The sequence below is a fragment of the Carassius carassius genome, chromosome 27 (assembly GCF_963082965.1).
Source record: "Carassius carassius chromosome 27, fCarCar2.1, whole genome shotgun sequence".
In the NCBI taxonomy this organism is placed as follows: Eukaryota; Metazoa; Chordata; class Actinopteri; order Cypriniformes; family Cyprinidae; genus Carassius; species Carassius carassius.
Window position 1 is genome coordinate 19802575 of NC_081781.1, and position 14531 is coordinate 19817105.

Consider the following 14531-nt stretch of genomic DNA (forward strand, 5'->3'; position numbering starts at 1 on the left):
AGGAGAGTAAGGCCTTTTTGGGGAGAGCGTAAAGAATCTAAATGTGCTGAAGAATTGGATTTCTAGCTTTTGGTCATTCGAGGTACATGCATTTTGCATTAAACATTATATACTTTTAAACTGGATTTAATGTGATTTATAGTTCAGTGACCAAAGCGGCTTTTAATCTCCACCATCAGAAATGTCACATGGTGTCATATTGAACTTATTTTGGAGGATTCCATTACCGTATTCAAGACTGAACTTTTTGATTTCATCATATACTCATTGTCACGCTGTGCTGCATGCAAAAAAGAAGCCACAATATCAATACATATAAATATATGTATTTGTATTACTCAAGTGTATGTATAATACCAATATATTTGAAGCACTTCATTTGCATTCACATACTGCCATGCTGCTCAGTCATCATCTACATGCTGTATGGAAAAATCATCACGTGAAAGTCAGTTGATTGCCCGCGATGAACCAGTGAAACTGCCATCCACAGAATCAGCACACAAGTCAAGCACTGCCTCCCCGACTGCAGCACAGGTTAACTGAGTCCCTCTGTTGAGTCAAAATCACTTTACACAGGGAAATGAGTTTCCACTTTCTGTGGATGTGTTTGCTGTAATCAAAGGCAGTGCAGTTCCCATAAAAAGGAGCGAGCGTATGTTTCACCTAATCACTGTTTCTCTCCAACTGGCTTAGTGAATAATTGGACCACTGTTTACAGTTTATTTGGCCCGTCTCGAGTGTGGATTATACGACCTCCACAGCTGTATACTCAGAAATATGGATCTATAGATTGAGACCAAGAATAATAATCACGGAGCATAAAATTCCAGTTGGCTCTAGCATACAAGAATGTAAAGTTCATTATTGTAAACAGTTTTTGGCCTAAACACATTAACCCACATTCAAAACGAACACACATCCATGTGTATACTATATTCCAACCATCATAAACATAAACATGGCACGCTAACCATAATCAGCATATTACACATTCTAATCAAGCCAAATTAGTTTTAAAGGAATAATTTTAATTTGCCAAAAATTGTCTCACCCTCAAGTCATCCAAGATGTAGGTACGTTTTTTAACAGATTTGGATAAATTTAGCATTCCGTCACTTGCTCATCAAAGGATTCTCTGCAGTGAATGGGTTCCATCAGAATGAGAGTCCAAACAGCTGATAAAAACATCACAATAATCCACAAGTAATCCACACATCTCCAGTCCATCAGTTAATGTACTGTAAAGCGCAAAGCGGCTTTTTTGCAAAACAAATCCAACATTAAAATGTTTTAACTTTTTAAACCGTAACTTTAGGACAAAATCTATAATCAATAATAACGCTTCCTCCAATGATAAAGCCCATCCCCTGTTGTCCTCTTACATACAAATGCACAGACATACTTGTACACTGCTTGTAAACAGGGCTTGATCTGTGCATATTTCTCTCCTGATTCAGACAAGATGGCTGTTTCACTGTAGAAAGCAATATTATGGATTACTTACTGGTATTTTGCTCAGAAATAACATTAGAAATGTCTTAGTGGTGGATTTGTTTATTACAAACTCACAGCTTTTTGCTTCACAAACAGGCCATCTAAGGGAGAATTCCGAGATCTTAATACATTGTCAACCAAATGGCTTTTATTATTCTGTTAAGTGTACACATTTAATAACAGATGATTTCCATTTTTCCATTTCTTTATTGATTCCACACACAAGCCTTTTTTTGGCGAGGACGTCTTTTGTAAACAACAAGCATCTAATGGAATAACGATGGTGCAATTAAGAGTGTGAGAAAGCAAAGAGCAGAAAGAGCATGAGAAAGAAATGTGTGTCGACGAGCGTGAATTTTCCCTGTGCATGATGGGTAGTTTCATGAGACAGCACGTCTGGAGCACAAGTTCAAAGTTCTACATGATAGACCAAGTGGGGCAAAAGGAGTGGATGGCATAACGTAATGGCCTAGATAATTCCTCCCATCCATCATGGTCTGTCGCTCTACTGCAGTAATGGAAGGCTGGTGTATGGTAGTTGGGAGCAATATCACTTAAACGTCTACATATGCTTCTGGGCCTCCAGCGATACGCTAGATTTCATCATTTATAGCAAAAACACTGATGTTGGGCAGGTCAGTTACACATTCAACATGCATGTCACTTCTTATAGTAAACAAGACAAGGTAGCATTCTTAAAGCAACAGTTGACTCAGAAATGAAGTAAAACTATCATTAAGCCATTGTAAAACATTTTTTCAAATTTGAAAGCAATATTTTTGGATTGGGGACTCCTTAATTAAAGATTTGTTTATTACAAACTTGTTTATATCAGCTGTTTGGACTCCCATTCTGATGGCACCCATTCACTGCAGAGGATCCATTGGTGAGCAAAGGATGTAATACTAGATTTCTCCAAATCTTTTCTGATGAAACAACAAAACTTAGTTAAGTGTCAATCAGCATAATTACTTATAAATACAATGTAACAAGAACAAAGAAATACAAAAATGTGAGCCAGATGTTTAGTACAACTACTGAATTTGTTTATGTTGCAGTAAATGTCTAAAACTGTAGAACTTGTGTAGCCTAGCTCTAACCCTAAACATATACATCATAGTGGGAAGTTCACTGAAAAATAAACATCCGACAATCACAAATATAAACCATCAACGGTACAAAGCATCCATGCTAATGAACTGCACTGAAATAATAAAATCCTTTTGTTTAGAACAGCTGAAATTCATTATGAGTCACTTATTTACATTATTTCTGTCAAAGTCTTTGCCATTTTAAAATTAAATATGACTTTGGCATTCCGTGTACAAGAATAATGACGTTTAAATGTTACACAACAAACACAAGTGCTTTAATATCCACTTGATTTAAACATTCAGATTAAAAAGCACTTGCAGTTGAGATGTGTTAGAACTTTCCTGAATAACTGTAGCAACGGCATTCATCGAACAACAGTTTTACTGTATCTGATTCATGGTTTGTATAGTCTAAATCTCTCTTAATCATTCACTCTGTGTGTTAGTTAAGGGATTTGTGACGGTTGGAAGACAAGATTTCATACTTGTACACACACATATAGATTTATTATTATGTTTAGCTTCAATCTGAAAAGGCACTTCATTTTTTTTCAGCTAAAGTTAAATATAATTACCACAGACTAACTCAAACCATAATCCTAGCACTCAAAGTAATCCTAGCACTTTTTTTTTTCCAAAACCGTGGTACAGCAATACAAGACATAATCAAAACTATAAGGGCTCTTGCAGAGTTGCAATTTAAAGAACACATCAAATGTAAAACTGTAAATAAATAACAAATAAATGTAGATTATAACATGTTCTATGGAGCTTCATCATGCAGTCCAGCTCAGAATCTCTGGGTGTCTGACGCAAACATTAGGTAAACCACATTAAAAGCCTTACCTCACTCTTCATGTTTACAGGACCATGAGGGTTTGAATGATTTTTCTCTGTAAACAGCATAAATTTTCCCCAAAGAAAAAGGACAATGGCTGGGGAAATCTCATGGACATCTCATAAAATACAACCACAACAGCATAAATATTGCAGAATGAACAGAATGGGCTACATACCACAGTAAACCAATGATTGTTGAGTGGTGAGAGAGTATTCATTGTAAAACATAAAAAAAAATGTGACCATGGACCACAAAACCAGTCTTAAGTCGCTGGGGTATATTTTTAGCAATAGCCAAAAAAACATGGTATGGGTCAAAATTATCGATTTTTCTTTTATGCCAAAAAACATTAGGATATTAAGTAAAGATCATGTTTCATTAAGCCATTTTGTCAATTTCCTACCGTAAATGTCAAAACTTAATTTTTGATTAGTAACATGCATTGTTAAGAATTCATTTGGACAACTTTAAAGGTTGATTTTCAAATAGCTGTATCTCAGACAAATGTTGTCTGATCCTAATAAATCATACATCAACGGAAAGTTTATTTATTCAGCTTTCAGATGATGCATAATTCTCAATTTAAAAAAATTGACACTTAAGACTGGTTTTCAAAATGAAATACTAACAAAATGTGTAATAAAGCTATATGTAGAGAGGATGTGCATTACTGTGGTTTTCCTGTAGGGTTTTATTCAGAATATCCAGGGATGGACAAATAAATATCCGTAGCTTCTATGCTAAAAAAAGTCCAAAGCAAATAATATCTCACTATATTTGCCACTTATCACATTATAATGATTATGTAGATTATGACATTTCAATAAAATAAAATAAAATAAAATAAAATAAAAAAGGCAGTCGTTGCCTGGAAAAAAAGTTTTTATTTATGATTATATTTATTTGTCCATTTACATGTACAAATGGGGGGATTGTGTATAAAAAGTGTTATAATTCCTAAGCTTTTCATGTATATATATACTTTTTTTAAAGGCTTCAAGTCATAGTACATTCTATTCACAATTCATTCACAATAATAATAATAATAATTATTATTATTCAGTTTTCATTATATTAAAGCTTTCCAGATGCTGTAGTATTACTCTTCATTGTAAAAATGAAGAGTATGATAGACTTATATGGTTGGAGTATGATAGACTTTTAATGTTCTCATCTTCATATAAGCCCTGCAGTTCTACTGATCTATGAACATCTCAATCTGTGGAATGCACAAGTAAGCCAAACTCCGTAGCCTTTACGATCATTCTGTCTTTCATCATCTTACATTCTAACATCTAGTCCAACAATTCCTTTCACATTTCGTGTGACCTACTGATTGTCTGTGAGTGTTGAAGGCCTTTAACCCTGTTTTATAAAGTGCGGTGTTAAAAAAATAGACTATGAAACTGTTTTCCTACTCTGTGCCAGCAAACACTAGTCATTAGAGCCGATAGGGTTTTTTTTTTTATTCTTTACTGGAGCTCTGCCAGTTTGGCTACAGAAACCACAGCAATTAATGCCCTGGTGATGTAATCTGTAGGGAGCCTCTCCCTGTTGGCTGGTGTTAAATCACAGATAGCGTGGTGATGCTGTGGTTTGGCCCTGAACCTCTGTGGGCCTTGTGTACTCCCTGTACATAATCCACACACACAAGTTTTCTCACACACAAACACTCACACAAGACTAGGCCTTTGCAGCAAAAAATGTGTAATGCTTAAACTTCTGTAATACTCCACAGAGTCTCGGATTATGGAGATTTGTGCTGATGGAACTGTGAGTTGCAGCTGCTGAGAGGAAGAGATGAATGGATGGAAAGAAAAGCATAGTAATTTGCATTTAGACATTTGGATATTTCAGAATTTGTATGAATAGGTGAAAACAAATATATAAATATACAGCTGAAGTCGAAAGTTTTCATAAACCTTGCAGAATCTGCAAAATGTTAATTATAATTTTACTAAAATGAGAGGGATCATACAAAATGCATGTTCTTGTTTATTTAGTACTGACCTGTATAAGATATTTCACATAAAAAAAAAATGTTGAAGGACAACTGAGTGACTCATATGCAACTATTACAGAAGGTTAAAATGCTCACTGATGCTCCAGAAGGAAAAGAACATGCAATAAGAGCAGGGGGTGAAAACTTTTTGAATTTGAAGATCAGGGCAAATTTAACTTCTGTTGTCTTCTGGGACACATGTAATCTTCTGTAGCATCTGAAGGACAGTACTGAAAAAACAATTAAAAATTTCACCCCGGTTTTCACCCCGATCTCTCAAGATCATTATTCAGGTCAGTGTGCTAAATTAACAATAACATGCATTTTTGTATGATCCCTCTTATTTTGGTAAAATAATTAACATGGCAGATTCAGGTGTATGCAAAATTTTGACTTCAACTGTATAAAAAACTGATAAAATAGCACTGCTTAAAAGAAGACTTACCGGTAATTTTAATTATCACAAAAAGTGAATTAACCCATAATTCTGGTTTACAACAACACTATTTCAATGGAAGCAAATGGCACCAATCTTCAAACTTGACTCACTGTCTCAGTAGTACAGCCACAACAAATAAGTTAGCATTATTTTAGCACAAAACATATTTATATCAAGTTTAACAAGTTTTTTTTACCATTGATGAAAAACTGGTGAGAACAACTTTTCAGCTCAAATAACATCTCTGTTACGTATGGTAACCTTCGTAAGGAGAGAACAGATACGCCATGTTGGTGACCGACGAATTGGGATATCGTTTAGATAGACTAATCTACTTTGAGTGTAAACTAGATGAGCCAATGCACATTGGCATGCAATTATTGCATCCAGCTGCCACTAATCACAGCGTGAGTAAAATAAGGCAATGCAGGTGCAATGCATACCAGGTTTTCACTGAGGAGCCAAGCCGGTGACCCGGCAGCTCAGCAGTGGTACAGCAACTGTGGCGATGGGACGTGACGTCTCCGTTTCCTCCTTCAGGGAACGAGGGTTACCATACATAACAGAGACGTTCCCTTTCAGTTGGTCACTCTCGATGTCACGTCAGTGACCGAAGAATTGGGATCCCTACCAAGGCACCATGGGTGCTGCACCTTCCAGTGCCCTGTGCGATAACACTGGGAAAACGTACCCATTCCACTGGGTACAGGGACACTGCAGAAGCCTCATCCTTCCTGGAGGAGTTTTCGGAAGCAAAAACACATATAGCATCTGTTTAGGTGTATATGGAGAAAGTGGAGGTGATTATAACCCACTGTGGAAGGCAGAAGTCGGCTGGGGAAACATGGGCTCTAAGGCTATACCGTGGACTATGCACATATGAGTACCACTTAGGTCGCAATATGGGACCCAGCCTTATGGTTCTAATGGATTTATCGTGAAGGACTGGCGCCGGACATTCCTCCACGTCTGGCTGCCAAGGGTGCTTTTTTTTTCTCAACACCTGGCGAACTGAATCACATATCAGCTGATGGTCCGTATAAGCCAACGAGATGGGCTGGCTAGCGCTGACCAGGCACCCAGAAGCCGCGCAAGGGGGACCAACTGAACCACAGCCATACCCACAGTGGGGCAGCGAAGTGGAACACAGGGACCCAACTCGAGCGGCTTGTGAGTGGGCCGGAGAGGGGTGTGAGTGTGGGGTGCAAGGCTCACCTGTTTCCACAGGTTGGCAGAGGTTGCGTGAGTAGGGCCTTTATTGACGCCAGGTTTGTTGGGGGCCTGGGCAGGCTGGTCATTCTGGCTCCACGATGCTACTTAGCTGGAGGATGCTGTGGATGAGGCACAGGAAGCGGGGGTGAACGTGGGGGCCCGCCCTCGGCGACGAGCAGGGTGGAGGCAGCAGCTGCCCACCAGGGCAGAATGTGTCAGATCGCCTCAGTGGGAACATGACTCATCCATGAAGGCAACCTCAGCATGTCTGATGCCCAGACATATGAGGCAGCGATCGTGACCATCACCCAGTGCAAGGTGACGACCGCACCCAGAAACGCACGGGTGAAAGAGCATTCTTATAAGGATGATCCATCGGCTTTATAAAGATACACCCCTGGAGCTCTTTTAAAGAAATTTGCTCTTTAGGAAATGCTCTTTTAGTGCTGAGGCAGACAGGGGAGATGGCCTCTTACAACACGACAGGGGGTAATGCAGCCTGAAGTGAGCAACCCACTCGACTCTGGAATGACCACCGCTGAAGCGCCGTCTCGCCAACATAGGAAGCTCCCGAGAGCGTGCTGAACTTGTAGTTCACAACTGGTATACAGTTGAGCAGAACAATACTGTCACTTGGCTCCAAAGCAAAACGCTGGTATGCATTGCACCTGCTGCCTTATTATACTCACAGGGCTCTAGACTTGACTCTTGTAGTTTGGCTTTCTTGATCTTTGGCCTTGGCTAAACCAGCTGGCCACCCTCTCTCCAGCATCAAAATCTTCCAGACTTGGCCCCTCTACACTGATTCTCATCTGATCTTCCACTGTGTCTGAATGAAAGGATGCTCTAGTGTCTGACTCATACTACTGTTTCAGCTATTAAAATAGTTCAGTTTTGTGTGTAATAGCAAAGTGATTATATTTCATTATAAGTTCATTTAGAAAAATGTTTGGAGCATTTTTTGTTTGTTTAATATAAGTTTTAATTTTTTTTTTTTTTTTTTTAAGTAACGACCAAGCTGCCAGCAGCAGACAGTGAGCCTATGTTTGATCAATTAAGCCTTCTCAAACCATCACGACTTGCCTAAAATAAAATCTATAGATATAAAACAGTTCAAGCATATAACAATGTTTAAACGTTAGACCCAGATAAATGTGCTCTTGCATTTCTTTTCAGTTGATACACTGTCATTTTTGCTCATAAGAGTAATACATCATTCGTAACTGCAAAGGGTCTAATTTTATTTGTGTGCACTCACAATATCAACAAAACATTGCTCTTTCTGCCATGTCATCTTTAACAGGAGTATAAAAATTAACCGAAACTGCCTCACAGACATGATAATCATATCTACAAAAAGCTTTAAATGACTACTTAGCAAGAACAAAAAACTCTTTCATTATAATCATAATCCATAAAGATGCACTTCTTTCTAAAGGTAAAGATTGCAAGTCAGGATCGACAACTTCATCCTTGCGACAGACTCAGAAAACATTAGTTTATTAGTAAATAATTAAAATATCTCCTTCCTATTTCCCCCTGTCACATTTATTGTAATTACTTTTTTTTCCATCACTAATCGATGGATGTCTAAAATATAAAAGTAAGGAGAAGTCTAAAATACGCTGGAGGCCCGGCCCACGTCTGAACATGAAGCCTGGCTCGAGGGGCGTAAAGAAGGTTGGGGGCCGTCGTGCTCTGGCTGAAATGCAGGGCTCTAGTGTCTGTTGTTGAACCACAGGGAGACTTTCAGCATCACAGAGACTCCCCGGAATTAATGCATGTACTTTTATGAAGTTATAAGCTTAAAAATGTATTTATTTATTTTATATCTTCCAAAAAAAAAATGGCCCCATTCATTTCAATTGTAAGTGACTCAACATTATGCCAGAAATGTTTTAGTTGATGGTATCTGTAAGTGTTTTAGCAATATTGACAGAATCAACTATTTTATTTATTTTATTTTTTTTTCATTCAATAATGTTAATGTTATAGTCAGGTATATTCTGTAAACCCCACCGTAAGAAAACAAAATGTAGAAAAACAGAAAAGGTACTGGTAATTTTCTGCCAGGATTTTATATGTTTAAGGGATATATCATCCAAAAATTAAAATACATACCCTCAAACACAGTTAATGTTACCATTGACTTTCATAAAGTTTTTTTTGTTTGTTTTCTTCCATACTATGGATTTCAATGGAGACTAGCAAATGTTGAACCCTATATTACTGACTTTCTTAGAGTGCACAATAAAGAAGAAATTTCTGTTTCATGTTTACTTAAACGTATTAAATTACAATCTTTACCACAAATATACCATAACTGTCCTTTTCTGCCACATTGCTATTAGTTCATTTAAACATGATCATTAATCAAAAGCTTTTGGTTGCTGGCCAGACTCACTGGCATAATTACAGAATGAATGCCTAATGAAAACTTCACTGTATTAACATTTACAGTCGCTCTATTTACACTGCATCAATAAGACACACTGGGCCGCCTCATGTGCGGCTGACCGTCCTTGTGTGTCTGTGTGTGTTCTATGCTAATATTGACTCTGTCAGTTTGCTGTGAGCTCTGCTAATGGACTCTTCACATTGCAATGTAAGCCACATGGATGGAGAGGAAATGCTTGGATGGCAGTCCTCCACATGGCCTTCATTTCTTCATGAATATGGCGCCCTCTCTATTTAGGTGATCCTAGTTATTTCTTTGGTCTGCAATGCCAAAATTTCACTTGTCATGACTTGTCAAATCTGATGCATGCATCAAGCAGATTTCATATCATCGCCCAAACATCCATCCAGTCATCCAATTATTCTTTCAACCATCCATCCTCCAAAATAAGATAAGATACAGGTTTGAAATGACATGAGGGTGATTAATGTATGTTGGAACTTCATTTTTTGGTGAAATATCCCTCAGACTCTGAGACTAGATTAAAAACTGAAAATGTGTGACATCTGCAACATCCGAACCTTTTTTCCACTGTGCGTTTGTGCGTGTTTGTTACTGGAGAGGTCATGGCAGAATTAAAGACAGTCTAGACAGGAGGACATCATCCCCATCTCAGGGGCATTGTGTCAGACTGACACTGTCAGCTAGCCTCTTTTTGACACAGACAGTATGTAAAAGTGTGCAACACTGAACTAGACGTGCCCTGTGTAATCCTGCATGAAGAAACATGGTCCGTTCGGCACTGCAGGATTTCAGGAGTGAGTTAAGATCATATCATAGCCATGGAGAATTTCCAGAGGCACAACAATGGAACAGGAAAGCCTGCCACAGCTTACTTTTTCTCACATAGACTCACTCTAGAGAGCAAACTCAAATCCGCCTCTGGATCCATCCAATAACCCATAAACAGCGTTTTATGTTACTCTGAGACTGACACTTTTATGGGTTTTATTGAGGGCCTCTGTTCTACAATAATGCTGTAACTGAATCACAAAACAATAAATACAGACAGAGTGAGACGTTTGGCTGATCCTCTCGGGGGAATTCACTAAGAACAACATGCAGTTGTTGTTTGTGTCGTTTTACGTCTAGTTCTCTAAAGATCATATGCCACGTTATGGTGCAAATATGTTTACAGACTCTGTGCTGTATGGAATCCCATTTTCAAGAAAAAAATAAAAAGAAATCATGCTATAGTAAATCATAATTATGATAATTATAATACAATTATGAGATAATGAGGCAATTATGGGTGAGTTTTGAGGTTAAAAGGCTGAATTATGAAGTAAATTTTGAATTTTCAAAGAAATCAATACTTTTTAAATCAACATTTTTAAATTATGGGTGTGTCAAAATTGCACAGTTGAAATCATCTCCTAAAAATTCAAAATTATGAGATAGTCATAATTATAAGATTTTACATTTTGATATCGTTAATAATGTTACACAATTTAGAGTTTTTGTCTCAATTTCAGCTTATCCTACTTTTCATCTTTATCTCATAATTGTTAATAGTATCTCCTAATTTGACTTTTTAATCTTGCAATTATGACTTTTGTGTGATAATTACGATTACCAAAGCATAGGTTTTGTCTTGTGTGGCACAAAAAAAGGGCTTTTATGGTGCTGAGCACCGTTCCAGATCCTGCAGGTCGATTCAGATTGCAATATCTGACTTTTTTTTTATTTTTTTATCAGTTCTAAAAGTGAGATTTTCTACAGTATGTCTGCATACGTGGTTCTGTTGCTTTTCTCCATCATCTGATCATCATTTGCTGAACAACTGTTGGCATGATTAACAGAAAATGTAAACAAGCATTAAAATTCCTTTCTGCTTTTTATGGGCAGCAAAAGAGCTGAATTAACTGTGCCAGCCAAATACTCCAATTTGGATAAAAATAGAAAAGAAAAAGAAAAAAGGTGTTTGTGTAGAGACAACAACAACCAAATGTAAATACAAAATATGAATTCAAGTATGTTGCAAAAACATACTTACATACTCAAAAACAAAGTAGGCTATGTTGCAACAACATGATTTTGTGTTGAAAAACTGTGTGCAAAGATGACGCAACTGTTTAGTGAATATGCTCTTTGTTTTTTTACCTCTTCTTGCTCAGATGCATCCAGGGCTTGGGATATTTCCTCATCAATACCTCTTGGAATATTATATGCACTTTTTCCATTACAACACTCGTCATTGTAATAGCCACTGTATTTACTACATTTCCAGGGATTGGCATGTACAATGTATCTGTACAGTTTCTCTCTGCGTCCCACCCTTTATGTAATTTCCAGTGACAAAATACAAGATACAACAGTCAAAACATTTTCCCATAAAAAGGGAGTACAAACATGGAATGTAGTCCCTTGCACATTTCTCCAGTTTGTAAAGAAACCACAAACTTTTGAGCAAAATGGAAAATGAAGTGTTTGTTAGTTAAACGAATTTGAGATGACTGGAATTTGTAATGCTTTCTAACACATACAAATATCCCAAAAAGATGTAGAGGTTTGCTGCCAAACTCTGCTCAGAGATGGTTTGGACAGTGGTGTTTGGCTGTGGCTTAGTGGTTAAGCCCCAGATTAAGCATGCTAGGTTATAAGTTAGAACCCCAGAAGGGGTAATTGATGAGTTACCACCATTAAGCCCTAAGTCAAGGCTCTTTACCCAAAGTTGATCAGGGGAATGCTCCTCATTGTGTAAAAAAACAACAACAACAAAAAACACAATTCTCTTTGAGTTCAAGCGTCTGATAAATGAATCAAAGTGAACGTAAACAGACCTGTATTTCACCAATATAATATAACCAATTTGGTCTCTAGCATTCAGTTCCGACGGGCAGTCCTTTTCCTTGCCAAGATTGGAAAAAGTAAACATTTCACATCCTAGACAGCAATGCAGACCTCTGAGACGTCAAGACAAGGCACGGTGGAGGAAGTGGAGAAGGATGCTGGACATCCATTCTCTTTCCATCAGGTTACCAGCGACGCAAAATGACACTGAAACTAAGTTTAATTTCCTATTTAAACAAAAAAAGCAACAGTGACACATTGTACTGTCCTGTTATTTTTAAATGTGTGGATGAGTGTTTTGTTCCTGTGTTTACAGTGAGATCGACGCTAGATGAACGTTTGCACTCTGAAAAGGAAGTGGATCTCTGATAGCATCAGAGTCTGTGGCTCACATGGCATGAGAGGAGAAAGATGTGTCTCCTGCATTTCTTCAGAGGAAGAGAGATGCAGTACAGTACAAATTGATTAATAAATAAACACACACACACACACACAATATAGAGAGAGTAATGAACAGAGCCCTAGAATAATGAATATCGCATTGTACATATTATAGCGGCCAATTGCAGTACCCATAACAGCCACATGGCGGATCAATACATTGAAAACGTTTACAGCCAAAACTCACTTATACTGAGAGCTTGCCATTCCTCATCCATCTTATATTCCTTAAAATATAGTCATGTCGTCCAACTGTCACCTGGAAAAAAAAGTGAATGATAAAAACACAATTAGGCATCCAAATATTTGCATTATTTGTAAGCAGTAGAAACACAGCAGTGAAACTGTTTATGAGAAAACAGAGAAAGCTGTAATTTGACCTGAAGCTGTTTTGACTGAGAAACTGTTTTTGTTTTGTTTCTCAGTGAGCTCAGTAGAGAAAAAGAAAAAGACAAGCCTTAATTTGTTTTAAAATCTGCACTCAAGAGTTTCAGTATGTTGTCTTTGAACAATGATGTTTCTGAAGTATTACTGGGGGAGATTATGACGGATGCCAAAGACACAAATGTGAAACATATGCAACATGTGAATCTGGTTATATGTAAATTATGTGTGTGTTTGTTTGCTGAACGTCATTACTCTATGACACTATGGGAAATTCACAAGCTTCTTACCAAAGGCGTTATATAACAGCAAGCCACAAAGAAATGACAATCCAATTTTGAGACTGAAAACACTTTAAATCCTGCACACATAAGCATCTAAGATGAATTGAGTTTGTATAATAAAAAAATAAAATAAAATAAAAAAAATAAAATAAAAAACGAAACTGCATGCAAGATGTAAAACTTTCAGCATTGACTTATGACTTTTTGTTTCAATGGAGCAAACAGAAAAATGTTTATCAGAATGTTCATGCTGCTATTCTCCATACAATGAAAGCATATAGAGAATGTCGACTATAAAAGTACACTCTTAGGAAAAATGGTTCTTTGGCTTGTAACAATAGCAGAATAAAATAGAACCCGGTTTTATAAAGTTCCATAAAGAACCATGCTTTGAAAGTGCCATTTAAGAACTTAATGGTGTTATGAATGACCATTTTCATAAACGTTGTCCATCTAATTGATGTGCTATAGCAGGTCTCCAAAGAGAATTCTGAGAACACATTGTTCTTTCAAGTCAGATCTTTTCAGTGAACTGTTTACATCAGTCACAAATGATTCATTCTTAAATCAGAGTGATCCAGTTTCCAAATTCAACTAATTGAATCAGCAAAACCAACCACTATAGTAAAAACTTTCAGTGAACAATGACATGAATTTTACTTCATAAAACTTTGAATAGAGTACATAGCAAGCTGTTATGGTCTTATTATACGGTACTCTTATGGCCCTGTCTACATTAAACATATGAAATTAGTCAATGATAAATAATCACAGAATATTAATTTTTGAGTGAACTATCACTTTAATAAAATCAGTGGTGTAAAAAAAATTCCTTGAACTCAAACTACTGTGTAAAAGTTGCATTGCCATCACTGGGAAAGCAACTTTCACTTACAAGGAAGCCCTCCATGAGTAATCTTGAGATAAAGAGGAAATTACTGCATCTGTACAAGTGTATCTGTTCACTTGAATTAAGACGTGTTCCTGGAAGGTTATATTGAGTTTGTCTGCTGTCTTCATGCAGCCCAGGTGTGTCGGTCTCTGTCTTTGGACAAGCTTCTAATAGCACCAATGTAGTCCAAATCG

General features: G+C 37.2%; 1 long non-coding RNA gene across 1 annotated transcript in view; it reads right to left on the bottom strand.

The window, feature by feature from the left end:
* Positions 1-402: 402 nt before the first annotated feature.
* Positions 403-14531, bottom strand: part of LOC132106970 (uncharacterized) — a 79921-nt gene continuing 65792 nt past the window's right edge. The window contains exons 2-3 of the long non-coding RNA XR_009424213.1: positions 12965-13036; positions 403-552 (exon numbers count right to left, since the gene is read on the bottom strand). This is a non-coding gene — a long non-coding RNA (uncharacterized LOC132106970). The remainder of the gene's footprint in view (positions 553-12964; positions 13037-14531) is intronic.